Source organism: Ciona robusta, unplaced genomic scaffold (genome assembly GCF_009617815.1).
Source record: "Ciona robusta unplaced genomic scaffold, ASM961781v2 AP042737.1".
In the NCBI taxonomy this organism is placed as follows: Eukaryota; Metazoa; Chordata; class Ascidiacea; order Phlebobranchia; family Cionidae; genus Ciona; species Ciona robusta.
In genome coordinates this window covers 178,086-192,888 of record NW_028323116.1, presented here as the reverse complement: position 1 = coordinate 192,888, position 14,803 = coordinate 178,086, and the positions used below count along the sequence as shown (strand labels likewise).

The 14,803-nt window shown below is 32.7% G+C and overlaps 1 pseudogene across 1 annotated transcript; it reads right to left on the bottom strand.

The window, feature by feature from the left end:
• Positions 1 to 609: 609 nt before the first annotated feature.
• On the bottom strand, positions 610 to 3,646 carry LOC149724247 (uncharacterized; annotated as a pseudogene). Its single transcript, XR_016386725.1, has 8 exons — positions 3,233 to 3,646; positions 3,027 to 3,127; positions 2,483 to 2,865; positions 2,328 to 2,420; positions 1,972 to 2,270; positions 1,737 to 1,913; positions 1,357 to 1,672; positions 610 to 796 (listed from the first exon to the last, which is right to left on the bottom strand). The product of XR_016386725.1 is annotated as an uncharacterized LOC149724247 (transcript).
• Between the last annotated feature and the right edge of the window lie 11,157 nt (positions 3,647 to 14,803).

Sequence of the window (14,803 nt, the reverse complement as noted above, 5' to 3'; positions counted from 1 at the left end):
ATTTGCAGTAGTAGTTATTTCATTTATTTTATCAATCACATTAAATCAGGCTGTTTGGAATTTGAACAAAACTCTAAGGATCTCGAAAATGTTGTGGCATACTCTGTTAAATTATTTGTTAGAGTATTATCATACAGTTATACCAGAAAATTAGTGCAGAAGCTTCTTCAATATTCAAACAAGCAGTCACGTGGGCTGAGAGGTGATTTAAAACGAATGTAACATTAATGAATAAAAGCAAATTTTACATGTATGTGTCATGTGATCGGTTATGAGTTAATGTAAGATGGAATAAAGTTAGAATTTGGCCCGTTTTGGCATGGGTGAATGACAAACTGATGTCCAAGGATTTTGAGCCCCATGAGTAGTATTACCACCTTTAATTTTTTTTATAATTTTTCTTTGGGTAATATGCTGAATTGAGTATGCTACTTGTGATATATCAGGATTTGTTGACCGACCACCATGACTACGCTGTAATTAAAATATCTTATTTAATAAAACATCCTAGTAACAATGGATAAACTATACATACTGTTAAACTGAAGCTTGTACATTCACATGTCTAAAGATAAAATATAGGTCGTAGGTGTAATAATAAATTACTTACGTTTCCAAAAAATGCTTCCAGCACATCTTGTGTAAAAGTGTGAAGGCAGACATATTCAAGACAATCCAGTTGCAGCAGTTGTTTACACAGCCCAATCATATTTCTAGATGTAAATATCAGACCTTCCAATGTGGGATATGCAATGATTCGTTTCCGTTGATTTCCATGTTTGTTTTTAACCTCCTCCTAAAATTGGCATCAAGTGTAATTTCAAGATAAAAAATATTTATTTAATGTAAAATTGTACACTGAATCGCATGAAACCTCACCAATTTAACTTTTAAACTACATGTTATAATCATTTTATTTAAAAACTATTACCTCCCATTTGATTAACTTTTCAATAAATTTCAAGATAAAAAATATTTATTTAATGTAAAATTGTACACTGAATCGCATGAAACCTCACCAATTTAACTTTTAAACTACATGTTATAATCATTTTATTTAAAAACTATTACCTCCCATTTGATTAACTTTTCAATAAATTCATCTTGTAACCACTGTAACCTTTCATCATTAACATGCCTGATTGGATATGAGGCCTTACAGTTAATTATATCAAACCACCTGTCGTACAAAGAGTTAAGGAATATCAAGCATTCATAACAACACACTAATACTGTAAGGTGCAACAGGTAGAAATTTTAATTGAAATGTAGGGACATATGTGGTTCATTTAGTGGTGTAATATTAATAATATCGGTGCTTATGTAGCACACAAGAATGAAATACTAGCAACATACCTGTCAAACATTAACACGTAGTTTGCTGTACCTTCAGCATTTGGCATTAATTTTAGACATTGTCCAACTTTCCAACTTAATGTGTCTTTTGCCAATCCAACTTTCATCTATAAGAAATCAAACATTGAAGGTTGTGGTTCATTTAGTGGTGTAATATTAATAATATCGGTGCTTATGTAGCACACAAGAATGAAATACTAGCAACATACCTGTCAAACATTAACACGTAGTTTGCTGTACCTTCAGCATTTGGCATTAATTTTAGACATTGTCCAACTTTCCAACTTAATGTGTCTTTTGCCAATCCAACTTTCATCTATAAGAAATCAAACATTGAAGGTTGCCCACTTAACATGTGATAACAATTCTGAAGTACATACTTTAGAAAATGGATTAAGTTTGACGTGAGCTTCAGACAACCGTGTGCGGGATAGCAATGGTGACCCTTTTTCAGTTTCATACAGTTGTAAAATATGATTCCATAAAATATCATGTCCATTCATATTCATATACTTCGTACCAGATGGCCTTGATTGAAATAAAGAGTTTCTCGCTGTCTGAAATTCAAAATAATACCAAATTATTATCACATTACATGAAATTCAGGTACCTTACCTTAAGAAGATGAGAAGAATCAGAACACAAAAATACTACTCGATCATTAAGAGTGAAGGGATTAGGGGCAGTAAAATATTTATCAAGTGGAATTGTTGCATGACCACTAATCAGTTTGAAAAAGCGTCGGTTAATTGACAGACCATCTGCAACAACAGCATGGATTTGAACATTTCGTTTTTCACATTCGTAGAGAAGTTCCTAAAATATTAAGGCTAATTGTTCTGCTGGTGCAGATCTTGTAGGATACCATGCCACAGGAAGTGACAATTCCCTTTTTATAGATCGTACATAAAATACTGCAAAAACAGGGTTATCACAGATGCAACCATATAATTGTATCTGAGTAGCTTTACCTAATATATGACTTGCTAATTTTGCATCAGTGCCATGAATACCTTCAACAAACCCAACCAACTGCCCTTGTTTATTGACCAGATTTTCTCGTACTAAAAAGAAAATGTGATTATCTCTAGATGAAATTACAGTTGTGATTCTGATTTAACCACACCTTTCATTTCATCTAATGTAATGTAAGAAGGCAAATACTTGTGCTCCATCTGTAAACGATCCATTTCTTGCAGTGCAATTAAACTGATTCCAGGTTTTGGATTGAAGCAATTTCTGCATTAATGAAATTATTTGAGAAATCAAGTAAATAAACACAATTAGTCGTACCGATATTGTCTGATTGTTGAAGCTGAAGGCAAAATCAAAGCTCCACTGCTTCGAACATGTTCATAAGCAGCAGGCGATCTGCAGTAAAACTCTATTGCCCAACGTATTATGTCTGGATGATAACGCCGTCTATTGGAACTTTTTCATATTCTCCTTCTGATGTTGAAAAAACAACTGTTGCCATTCATTTGTAACTTTTTCTTCCAAGTCAGTCTCCTTCAAATGTATATTTCAATAAAACATAGGACTTCACTGAAATCATAAATGTTTAGTTTATAAAAAAGGACTTCACTGAAATCATAAATGTTTAGTTTATAAAAAATCTATAAAATGCTTAATTACTGCACTTAGCCTATACAATACAATTAGTCTCTTACATTAAGTGGATGATCATCTTCATATACCTCAATTTTAGTCAATTCTTTTTTAGACTGTGCAAGGCAAGATTCACACATATGATGATCACAATCGCTGTTCACTTAGATGGAAAATAAAAATAATTTTTCTCTGGGCTTTGGTGAGGCAAGATAATAAATACAGTGACACTGACACACATAACTGAGTCTGAAAACTATCATTTTACCTATAATTCTGCACAAAGACGATCGAAATATATTCCTTGCTTTAATTTGATTGTGATCCCAATATGGCAGAGAGTGTAGTTTATATTTGGTGATTTTTTCTTCTGAAACTCCTTCACACAGTTTTATGCATTCCAAATCATCTGCAATACAGCTTCATAAACACTCAATATTTATTCAATGTATCATTTATAGCAGGGAACACAACTTACGTAAAATACTGAATAACGTTTCATATTGAGGGTTTCCAACATTTATTTGTTTAAGCTGAACTTGCCATCCACTATAAGCTACCTCTGCAAGACTTGCATCACTTTTAAAAACTGCTCTGTATAAACATAAATAAAATAGTTTCCTGGCATAGAATTTATATTCCAGCATATTTTCAATGAACTCCTATTTAACTTTCAGCAAAACTAAGACTTTATGATGGACTACATGATTTGAGCTTCATTTGCTTAATATTATTCCAAATAATATATCTGAATAATATAAATAACAAACCTGATATGAGGTATTAGAAAACTATCTATTCTCTTTTCTGCCACAAAATTGCTCTTGGATTCATAAAATATCCATGAACCTTCATAAAACATGGAACTTATTATTCTGTCAATAGCTAGTTTTATCAATCTTAGCTAATGATAACATTGATTGGAAGATATGGCAGGGTTATATCGTGGTAGAAGTTTAAGGTTAAAAATAGTGGTAGAATGCTTATTTTCAAATGTTTGTAGCCTACCTGAGAAATTCAAGCGTTGCGAAGACTTTTTTAAATCCTGTACATTTTTATGTTTTTTCTTTTGTTGTAGTGTATTCCTTGCAGCTGGAAGTTTTCTTTGTGGTGCAGAAAAAGATGTTTTTTTGGGGAGCAGTAGGCATGGTCTTGCACCGATCTTAAGCTTTTTTATTTTGCCAGTTTTAATGATATCGTCTTCATTAAAATGTGCATCACATATTCCTGCCCTGAATTTGTTTTACATAAATCAATGTATAGACTATAGAGCATATCATAAAACTGGTAAAGTTTTTAAGTTAAATAAGCAATAAGCAGACACATATCGCGAAGGAAAGTTACTAACATTTCCCTATGCAGCATATTCTTTATTCTGTCCCCTCCACTTACGTCTCTTACTGACAAAAGAAAGTTGGTCAATGAGGTAAAATGTTCTTTTTCACAAGCAGTTTTTACAAATAACGGATTTTTAACAGTAAACAGACTTCTATTTTGCATTCCGTACTTGGCAACAGCTTTGCGGGTCCAATTACAACCAGGAACAGCACAATGCGTAGGCGCCATGTTCAGTATAGCGTGTACTCTGCCGCCTGTAATTTTCAGACGACAAATAATTACCAACGAGATCAGTGACATTGAAGCGTGACCAAACAATTACGTCATAATGGTTACAATGGCTGCCGTTGTACTATATGTTTTAAGTATACTATGATAACATAAGATGAACAAATGTATTCCAGATACTTTTTTCCAATAATTAATGGGTTGGAGTTAGAATAAGTAACAAACAAGAACAAAATTTTCCTGGAAAATGTATATCCATTGCACCATATATGCCAAGTGGAAACGTATAATTCTGATAACCACACAGCTTGTCAAAAATTTTCCTGGAAAATGTATATCCATTGCACAATAAGTAACAAACAAGAACAAAATTTTCCTGGAAAATGTATATCCGTTGCACCATATATGCCAAGTGGAAACGTATAATTCTGATAACCACACAGCTTGTCAAAAATTTTCCTGGAAAATGTATATCCATTGCACCATATATGCCAAGTGGAAACGTATAATTCTGATAACCACACAGCTTGTCATGTCCATCCATAGAAACTGAGGTCCATCACATTGAAATGGTTGTTTGGGTTTTTTAGCCTTTTTCTTTACATTTCTTAAAGCTGTTCCTTCAGAATCCTTTTCGATCAAAATATGTTGAACAAGGTGCCTTGGAACCAATATATTATGATGACATCGAAGTTTTTGATTCATTGCTCTGTAACCCAAATGTTTTCCTGTGTCTTGTAGTTCCTTATCAATTGCAGCACACACATCTTCAAGGGGGGTGTCAATGCTCCATGCGTATTGAGTAAACTTTTTTTGGACTAGATATAAGATTTCTTTTCCGTTTCATATTTTTAGTAACACAGTTTTGCAACAACTTTTTTAAATCCAAGTTATGTTGCCACATTATGTTCCAAACTTACAAATCTGGTATAAAATCATAGGTACATGCGTAAGTTGTAAGTATACGTCATGCTTTATAGCTTATGTTTAACTATAACGGCTGTTTAAAACTACGAAAACAGTATATCTGACCAGTTCTTAAGAAATAAACAACAGTAAAGAGCCTTTCAGTTGATATGGCTATTGGCTAGACTAGTGGCTACGCATTTTTGTTACGCTTGAATGGCTACTATTTTGTAGTAATATAGAAGAAATCGGATTTTGTGATAGTACTGAAATATAAAATATATAACTTTGGGTTTGATTTGCCGCACATATTCGTTTTAGCTGGCCGCACGCAGGCAGTGACAGTTGGAAATGAACTGGCTTAAATAGAAGTAAATTTCCCGATCCGTCGCACTCACTAGAGCTTTGCTCTCTTCTTATTGATAGCGCTGGGCCATCGCCCATTCAAACAGCATGGGATTGAGATAGCGCTGGGCTACGTGAGGAAAATCAAATTCAATTTCATTTTCGAAATCGTTTTTTTTTTTTTTTTAATTTTTTTTTTTTTTAAAATTTAAACAGTTCTTAAGAAATAAACAACAGTAAAGAGCCTTTCAGTTGATATGGCTATTGGCTAGACTAGTGGCTACGCATTATTGTTACGCTTGAATGGCTACTATTTTGTAGTAACATAGAAATCGGATTTTGTGATAGTACTGAAATATAAAATATATAACCTTGGGTTTAAAAAAAAAACTTTGGGTTTGATTTGGTTTAAAAAAAAAACTTTGGGTTTGATTTGCCGCACATATTCGTTTTAGCTGGCCGCACGCAGGCAGTGACAGTTGGAAATGAACTGGCTTAATAGAAGTAAATTTCCCGATCCGTCGCACTAACTAGAGCTTTGCTCTCTTCTTATTGATAGCGCTGGGCCATCGCCCATTCAAACAGCATGGGATTGATAGCGCAGGCTACGTGAGGAAAATCAAATTCAATTTCATTTTCGAAATCGTTTTTTTTTTTTTAATTTAATTTTTATTTTTTTTTTTAATTTAAAAATGTTTTTTTTTTTTAATTTAAAAATATATATTTTTTTTAATTTAAAAATAACTATACTGCCTATTTCAAAATATGGTAATTTAAAAATAACTATACCGACTATTTCAAAATATGGTATGTCCGTAACTTTTTTGTACTACACTGTATGAACATGTATTTTTTTTTTAATTTAAATTTTTTTATTTTTTTTTTTAATTTGAATTTTTTTTTTTAATTTAAAAATGTTTTTTTTTTTTAATTTAAAAATAACTATACCGACTATTTCAAAATATGGTATGTCCGTAACTTTTTTGTACTACACTGTATGAACATGTATTTTTTTTTTAATTTAAATTTTTTATTTTTTTTTTTAATTTGAATTTTTTTTTTTAATTTAAAAATGTTTTTTTTTTTTAATTTAAAAATAACTATACCGACTATTTCAAAATATGGTATGTCCGTAACTTTTTTGTACTACACTGTATGAACATGTACACATAATGGATTTGAGCGAGAACCAAGCGCCAACTGTAACATTATAAATCTGTTGTGTATTCTTTGTATTTATTGCGTACTTGTAAACGCATATACTTTTTACTAGGTATAATAACCTTTAGATTGTGGACGCAAAGTCTAGATGGCGGGTATTTAGCCCTAGCACCAGCCTAAGTTTGCTAACTTCGTTGTAGTTGTTTAATGTGTGTTCTGTCTACCAAGAACACAAATATTTAGACCATTTAAAAGATATGGTCTCTGACATCTGTCAAGCTAGAGAACATTTCAGCTCATTGTGCACGTACAGCACGTAATTAATTTTTAATTAGAGAATTCAATCAAACAATAAGCAACCAATAACAGCTGTGTTTTTACGTGTAACTGTTATTTTCAATCTCCATGACAACATGGTGGAACTTGCTTACCAGGCGCGTCGGATGTCTTAGCCGAAAACGGATGTTGTATATTGCACAATAATTTGCATGTCAACTTAATCGATTTACATTGTACAATAAATATGCTTGCGGCTAGATCCAACAAAAACTTATTTACTTTAATTTTTTATATAGATGCGCTGTAATGTGCAAATTGTTCTTGTATAAAATGAATGTCCACAATTTTTTTTTTAAAAACCGAGATGCCATGGCATTAGTAAACGCGCATTTTTCTGGCCTAAAGATATATGGGTTGGAAATTTGCATCTGTTACTATTTTCGCCTGTCGTCATATCGCTTATAAACCTTGGACAAAACACTAACGACAATCGATTTCCCAGTGGTTTTTAACTGTTTGTCAATAATTACAGCCGTATAAAAAATAAAATTAAAAAATAATCACCCACACAGTTACATGTGTCAACTTGTAAATCGTATGACGATTATGAAATAAAAAACGCTTGTTATGACTCGCCTTGGCACGTATAGATTTATACGGTTCATTGAATCAACTAAAACTGTTGAAATTGATTTTTCAGCCATCCCTGTTCCTGAAGCGAAACAAGAGTGTCTGCTCAAGCAAGTTGACAGTAAGCAAAACGATGGTTTGCATAATCAAATCTATTTAGAATTATGCTTGATTCACAAAACTGGATGTAAAATATATGACATTTGTTTTATAGATTCTTCATCTGAAAGTTATCCGTGCAAACATTGTTCGGTTCCTTTCAAAAGTTTGTCTTCAGTCAGGAGGCATGGTGAACTTCAACATAAAAAGCCAAAACCCTGCTGTGACATGAAGGTGCAAGGGATTATATAGATGGACTGCTAAGTTTTAAAGTGCAACCAACTGTTTTTGTATCTGATATTTTAGCTCAGGTAATACAAAAAAATGTTTTGAAATGTGGTTCGTTTAACAGGTTGTACATCATTGACAAAATCGAAAAGGGATGTTTGGACCAAATAAAGGAATGCTTTATAAATGGAACGAACAAAAAATAAAATCACGAATGGAACGAACAAAACAAAAAATCAAATAATGAAGAACTTTTGCCAATGGAAATTGAAATTTAGGATAATACTGCTCATTACAGAGTTCATTTGACAAATTTCACATTTTTTTCAAAAAAAGGACCAGAAAATCTTATTTGGACACTGAAAACTTTATTTTACAGGGAGTGTTCATTGAAGACATTGTCTGGATTAAACTGGCTGGATTGATTGGTAGAAACTGATGTAGTATTTTTGTTAATAACCACCTGTTTACTCATACCATTGATTTTTATCTCAATCTGATCTCTAAAAGGAAGAATGTTCTGGTGTTGGACTGCTTTGTAGTAACTAGCATTTTGGAGGGAAAAGATGATATTTTCGCACGCATTCCCTAAATAAAGTATGAAGAAATATGTTTTATTTTACCATTTTTCCTTGTTAACTTTGTGTGTCTGTCCTAACATTATAATATGGTACTTGTTGTATGATTACAATATCTAAACACAACATTGATTGGAAGATATGGCAGGGTTATATCGTGCTAGAAGTTTAAGGTTAAAAATAGTGGTAGAATGCTTATTTTCAAATGTTTGTAGCCTACCTGAGAAATTCAAGCGTTGCGAAGACTTTTTTAAATCCTGTACATTTTTATGTTTTTTCTTTTGTTGTAGTGTATTCCTTGCAGCTGGAAGTTTTCTTTGTGGTGCAGAAAAAGATGTTTTTTTGGGGAGCAGTAGGCATGGTCTTGCACCGATCTTAAGCTTTTTTATTTTGCCAGTTTTAATGATATCGTCTTCATTAAAATGTGCATCACATATTCCTGCCCTGAATTTGTTTTACATAAATCAATGTATAGACTATAGAGCATATCATAAAACTGGTAAAGTTTTTAAGTTAAATAAGCAATAAGCAGACACATATCGCGAAGGAAAGTTACTAACATTTCCCTATGCAGCATATTCTTTATTCTGTCCCCTCCACTTACGTCTCTTACTGACAAAAGAAAGTTGGTCAATGAGGTAAAATGTTCTTTTTCACAAGCAGTTTTTACAAATAACGGATTTTTAACAGTAACAGACTTCTATTTTGCATTCCGTACTTGGCAACAGCTTTGCGGGTCCAATTACAACCAGGAACAGCACAATGCGTAGGCGCCATGTTCAGTATAGCGTGTACTCTGCCGCCTGTAATTTTCAGACGACAAATAATTACCAACGAGATCAGTGACATTGAAGCGTGACCAAACAATTACGTCATAATGGTTACAATGGCTGCCGTTGTACTATATGTTTTAAGTATACTATGATAACATAAGATGAACAAATGTATTCCAGATACTTTTTTCCAATAATTAATGGGTTGGAGTTAGAATAAGTAACAAACAAGAACAAAATTTTCCTGGAAAATGTATATCCATTGCACCATATATGCCAAGTGGAAACGTATAATTCTGATAACCACACAGCTTGTCAAAAATTTTCCTGGAAAATGTATATCCATTGCACAATAAGTAACAAACAAGAACAAAATTTTCCTGGAAAATGTATATCCATTGCACCATATATGCCAAGTGGAAACGTATAATTCTGATAACCACACAGCTTGTCAAAAATTTTCCTGGAAAATGTATATCCATTGCACCATATATGCCAAGTGGAAACGTATAATTCTGATAACCACACAGCTTGTCATGTCCATCCATAGAAACTGAGGTCCATCACATTGAAATGGTTGTTTGGGTTTTTTAGCCTTTTTCTTTACATTTCTTAAAGCTGTTCCTTCAGAATCCTTTTCGATCAAAATATGTTGAACAAGGTGCCTTGGAACCAATATATTATGATGACATCGAAGTTTTTGATTCATTGCTCTGTAACCCAAATGTTTTCCTGTGTCTTGTAGTTCCTTATCAATTGCAGCACACACATCTTCAAGCGGGGTGTCAATGCTCCATGCGTATTGAGTAAACTTTTTTTGGACTAGATATAAGATTTCTTTTCCGTTTCATATTTTTAGTAACACAGTTTTGCAACAACTTTTTTAAATCCAAGTTATGTTGCCACATTATGTTCCAAACTTACAAATCTGGTATAAAATCATAGGTACATGCGTAAGTTGTAAGTATACGTCATGCTTTATAGCTTATGTTTAACTATAACGGCTGTTTAAAACTACGAAAACAGTATATCTGACCAGTTCTTAAGAAATAAACAACAGTAAAGAGCCTTTCAGTTGATATGGCTATTGGCTAGACTAGTGGCTACGCATTTTTGTTACGCTTGAATGGCTACTATTTTGTAGTAATATAGAAGAAATCGGATTTTGTGATAGTACTGAAATATAAAATATATAACTTTGGGTTTGATTTGCCGCACATATTCGTTTTAGCTGGCCGCACGCAGGCAGTGACAGTTGGAAATGAACTGGCTTAAATAGAAGTAAATTTCCCGATCCGTCGCACTCACTAGAGCTTTGCTCTCTTCTTATTGATAGCGCTGGGCCATCGCCCATTCAAACAGCATGGGATTGAGATAGCGCTGGGCTACGTGAGGAAAATCAAATTCAATTTCATTTTCGAAATCGTTTTTTTTTTTTTTTAATTTTTTTTTTTTTTAAATTTAAACAGTTCTTAAGAAATAAACAACAGTAAAGAGCCTTTCAGTTGATATGGCTATTGGCTAGACTAGTGGCTACGCATTATTGTTACGCTTGAATGGCTACTATTTTGTAGTAACATAGAAATCGGATTTTGTGATAGTACTGAAATATAAAATATATAACCTTGGGTTTAAAAAAAAAACTTTGGGTTTGATTTGGTTTAAAAAAAAACTTTGGGTTTGATTTGCCGCACATATTCGTTTTAGCTGGCCGCACGCAGGCAGTGACAGTTGGAAATGAACTGGCTTAATAGAAGTAAATTTCCCGATCCGTCGCACTAACTAGAGCTTTGCTCTCTTCTTATTGATAGCGCTGGGCCATCGCCCATTCAAACAGCATGGGATTGATAGCGCAGGCTACGTGAGGAAAATCAAATTCAATTTCATTTTCGAAATCGTTTTTTTTTTTTTTAATTTAATTTTTATTTTTTTTTTTAATTTAAAAATGTTTTTTTTTTTAATTTAAAAATATATATTTTTTTAATTTAAAAATAACTATACTGCCTATTTCAAAATATGGTAATTTAAAAATAACTATACCGACTATTTCAAAATATGGTATGTCCGTAACTTTTTTGTACTACACTGTATGAACATGTATTTTTTTTTTAATTTAAATTTTTTTTTTTTTTTTTAATTTGAATTTTTTTTTTTAATTTAAAAATGTTTTTTTTTTTTAATTTAAAAATAACTATACCGACTATTTCAAAATATGGTATGTCCGTAACTTTTTTGTACTACACTGTATGAACATGTATTTTTTTTTTAATTTAAATTTTTTTATTTTTTTTTTTAATTTGAATTTTTTTTTTTAATTTAAAAATGTTTTTTTTTTTTAATTTAAAAATAACTATACCGACTATTTCAAAATATGGTATGTCCGTAACTTTTTTGTACTACACTGTATGAACATGTACACATAATGGATTTGAGCGAGAACCAAGCGCCAACTGTAACATTATAAATCTGTTGTGTATTCTTTGTATTTATTGCGTACTTGTAAACGCATATACTTTTTACTAGGTATAATAACCTTTAGATTGTGGACGCAAAGTCTAGATGGCGGGTATTTAGCCCTAGCACCAGCCTAAGTTTGCTAACTTCGTTGTAGTTGTTTAATGTGTGTTCTGTCTACCAAGAACACAAATATTTAGACCATTTAAAAGATATGGTCTCTGACATCTGTCAAGCTAGAGAACATTTCAGCTCATTGTGCACGTACAGCACGTAATTAATTTTTAATTAGAGAATTCAATCAAACAATAAGCAACCAATAACAGCTGTGTTTTTACGTGTAACTGTTATTTTCAATCTCCATGACAACATGGTGGAACTTGCTTACCAGGCGCGTCGGATGTCTTAGCCGAAAACGGATGTTGTATATTGCACAATAATTTGCATGTCAACTTAATCGATTTACATTGTACAATAAATATGCTTGCGGCTAGATCCAACAAAAACTTATTTACTTTAATTTTTTATATAGATGCGCTGTAATGTGCAAATTGTTCTTGTATAAAATGAATGTCCACAATTTTTTTTTTAAAAACCGAGATGCCATGGCATTAGTAAACGCGCATTTTTCTGGCCTAAAGATATATGGGTTGGAAATTTGCATCTGTTACTATTTTCGCCTGTCGTCATATCGCTTATAAACCTTGGACAAAACACTAACGACAATCGATTTCCCAGTGGTTTTTAACTGTTTGTCAATAATTACAGCCGTATAAAAAATAAAATTAAAAAATAATCACCCACACAGTTACATGTGTCAACTTGTAAATCGTATGACGATTATGAAATAAAAAACGCTTGTTATGACTCGCCTTGGCACGTATAGATTTATACGGTTCATTGAATCAACTAAAACTGTTGAAATTGATTTTTCAGCCATCCCTGTTCCTGAAGCGAAACAAGAGTGTCTGCTCAAGCAAGTTGACAGTAAGCAAAACGATGGTTTGCATAATCAAATCTATTTAGAATTATGCTTGATTCACAAAACTGGATGTAAAATATATGACATTTGTTTTATAGATTCTTCATCTGAAAGTTATCCGTGCAAACATTGTTCGGTTCCTTTCAAAAGTTTGTCTTCAGTCAGGAGGCATGGTGAACTTCAACATAAAAAGCCAAAACCCTGCTGTGACATGAAGGTGCAAGGGATTATATAGATGGACTGCTAAGTTTTAAAGTGCAACCAACTGTTTTTGTATCTGATATTTTAGCTCAGGTAATACAAAAAAATGTTTTGAAATGTGGTTCGTTTAACAGGTTGTACATCATTGACAAAATCGAAAAGGGATGTTTGGACCAAATAAAGGAATGCTTTATAAATGGAACGAACAAAAAATAAAATCACGAATGGAACGAACAAAACAAAAAATCAAATAATGAAGAACTTTTGCCAATGGAAATTGAAATTTAGGATAATACTGCTCATTACAGAGTTCATTTGACAAATTTCACATTTTTTTCAAAAAAAGGACCAGAAAATCTTATTTGGACACTGAAAACTTTATTTTACAGGGAGTGTTCATTGAAGACATTGTCTGGATTAAACTGGCTGGATTGATTGGTAGAAACTGATGTAGTATTTTTGTTAATAACCACCTGTTTACTCATACCATTGATTTTTATCTCAATCTGATCTCTAAAAGGAAGAATGTTCTGGTGTTGGACTGCTTTGTAGTAACTAGCATTTTGGAGGGAAAAGATGATATTTTCGCACGCATTCCCTAAATAAAGTATGAAGAAATATGTTTTATTTTACCATTTTTCCTTGTTAACTTTGTGTGTCTGTCCTAACATTATAATATGGTACTTGTTGTATGATTACAATATCTAAACACGGTTGGGCGAGCCAACTGGTTTAAACCAAACGTGCACAACTGCTTATACAAAGATTTTGGTAAGATTAAAAATACATTAAACTTGTCATTATTCACACCATTTCGTATTCGTCTATAATAATCCAATTGTTCTGGGCAGTCCTATAGGAAATATCTACAAATTCGAAACAACAAAAAAGACAAAAAGCTTTTAAAAGTTCCGTGGAACCAATCTGTTGTTATAAATCACCCAACACAAAAAGATTCGTTCAGTTGTGGAATTTTTGTACTGAAGGTGAGGTTAAAATACTATGTTTTGTTCCGGACTGCGGAGTCCATACGGTGATTGATTGGTATTGTTTGGTGAACAAACTTCAGTTACCACAAACCAAACGTGCACAACTGCTTATACAAAGATTTTGGTAAGATTAAAAATACATTAAACTTGTCATTATTCACACCATTTCGTATTCGTCTATAATAATCCAATTGTTCTGGGCAGTCCTATAGGAAATATCTACAAATTCGAAACAACAAAAAAGACAAAAAGCTTTTAAAAGTTCCGTGGAACCAATCTGTTGTTATAAATCACCCAACACAAAAAGATTCGTTCAGTTGTGGAATTTTTGTACTGAAGGTGAGGTTAAAATACTATGTTTTGTTCCGGACTGCGGAGTCCATACGGTGATTGATTGGTATTGTTTGGTGAACAAACTTCAGTTACCACGGATAATAGCGTCCGTCCCGACTAGGGGATGGGTAAACACCATGATCAACAAGCACGAATCTGTTTTTCAAAAACCCAAAAAAGAAGAAAATTAAATAAAGCTAGAAATTCTGTAGAACCAATTTGGACGAGGAAATTTCCCCTGCACGTAAACGTTGTTGATCCTGCAACACGCGGAGACCGTTCATGGTTATTGGGCTAAATGCAAGGTCCCGGTAA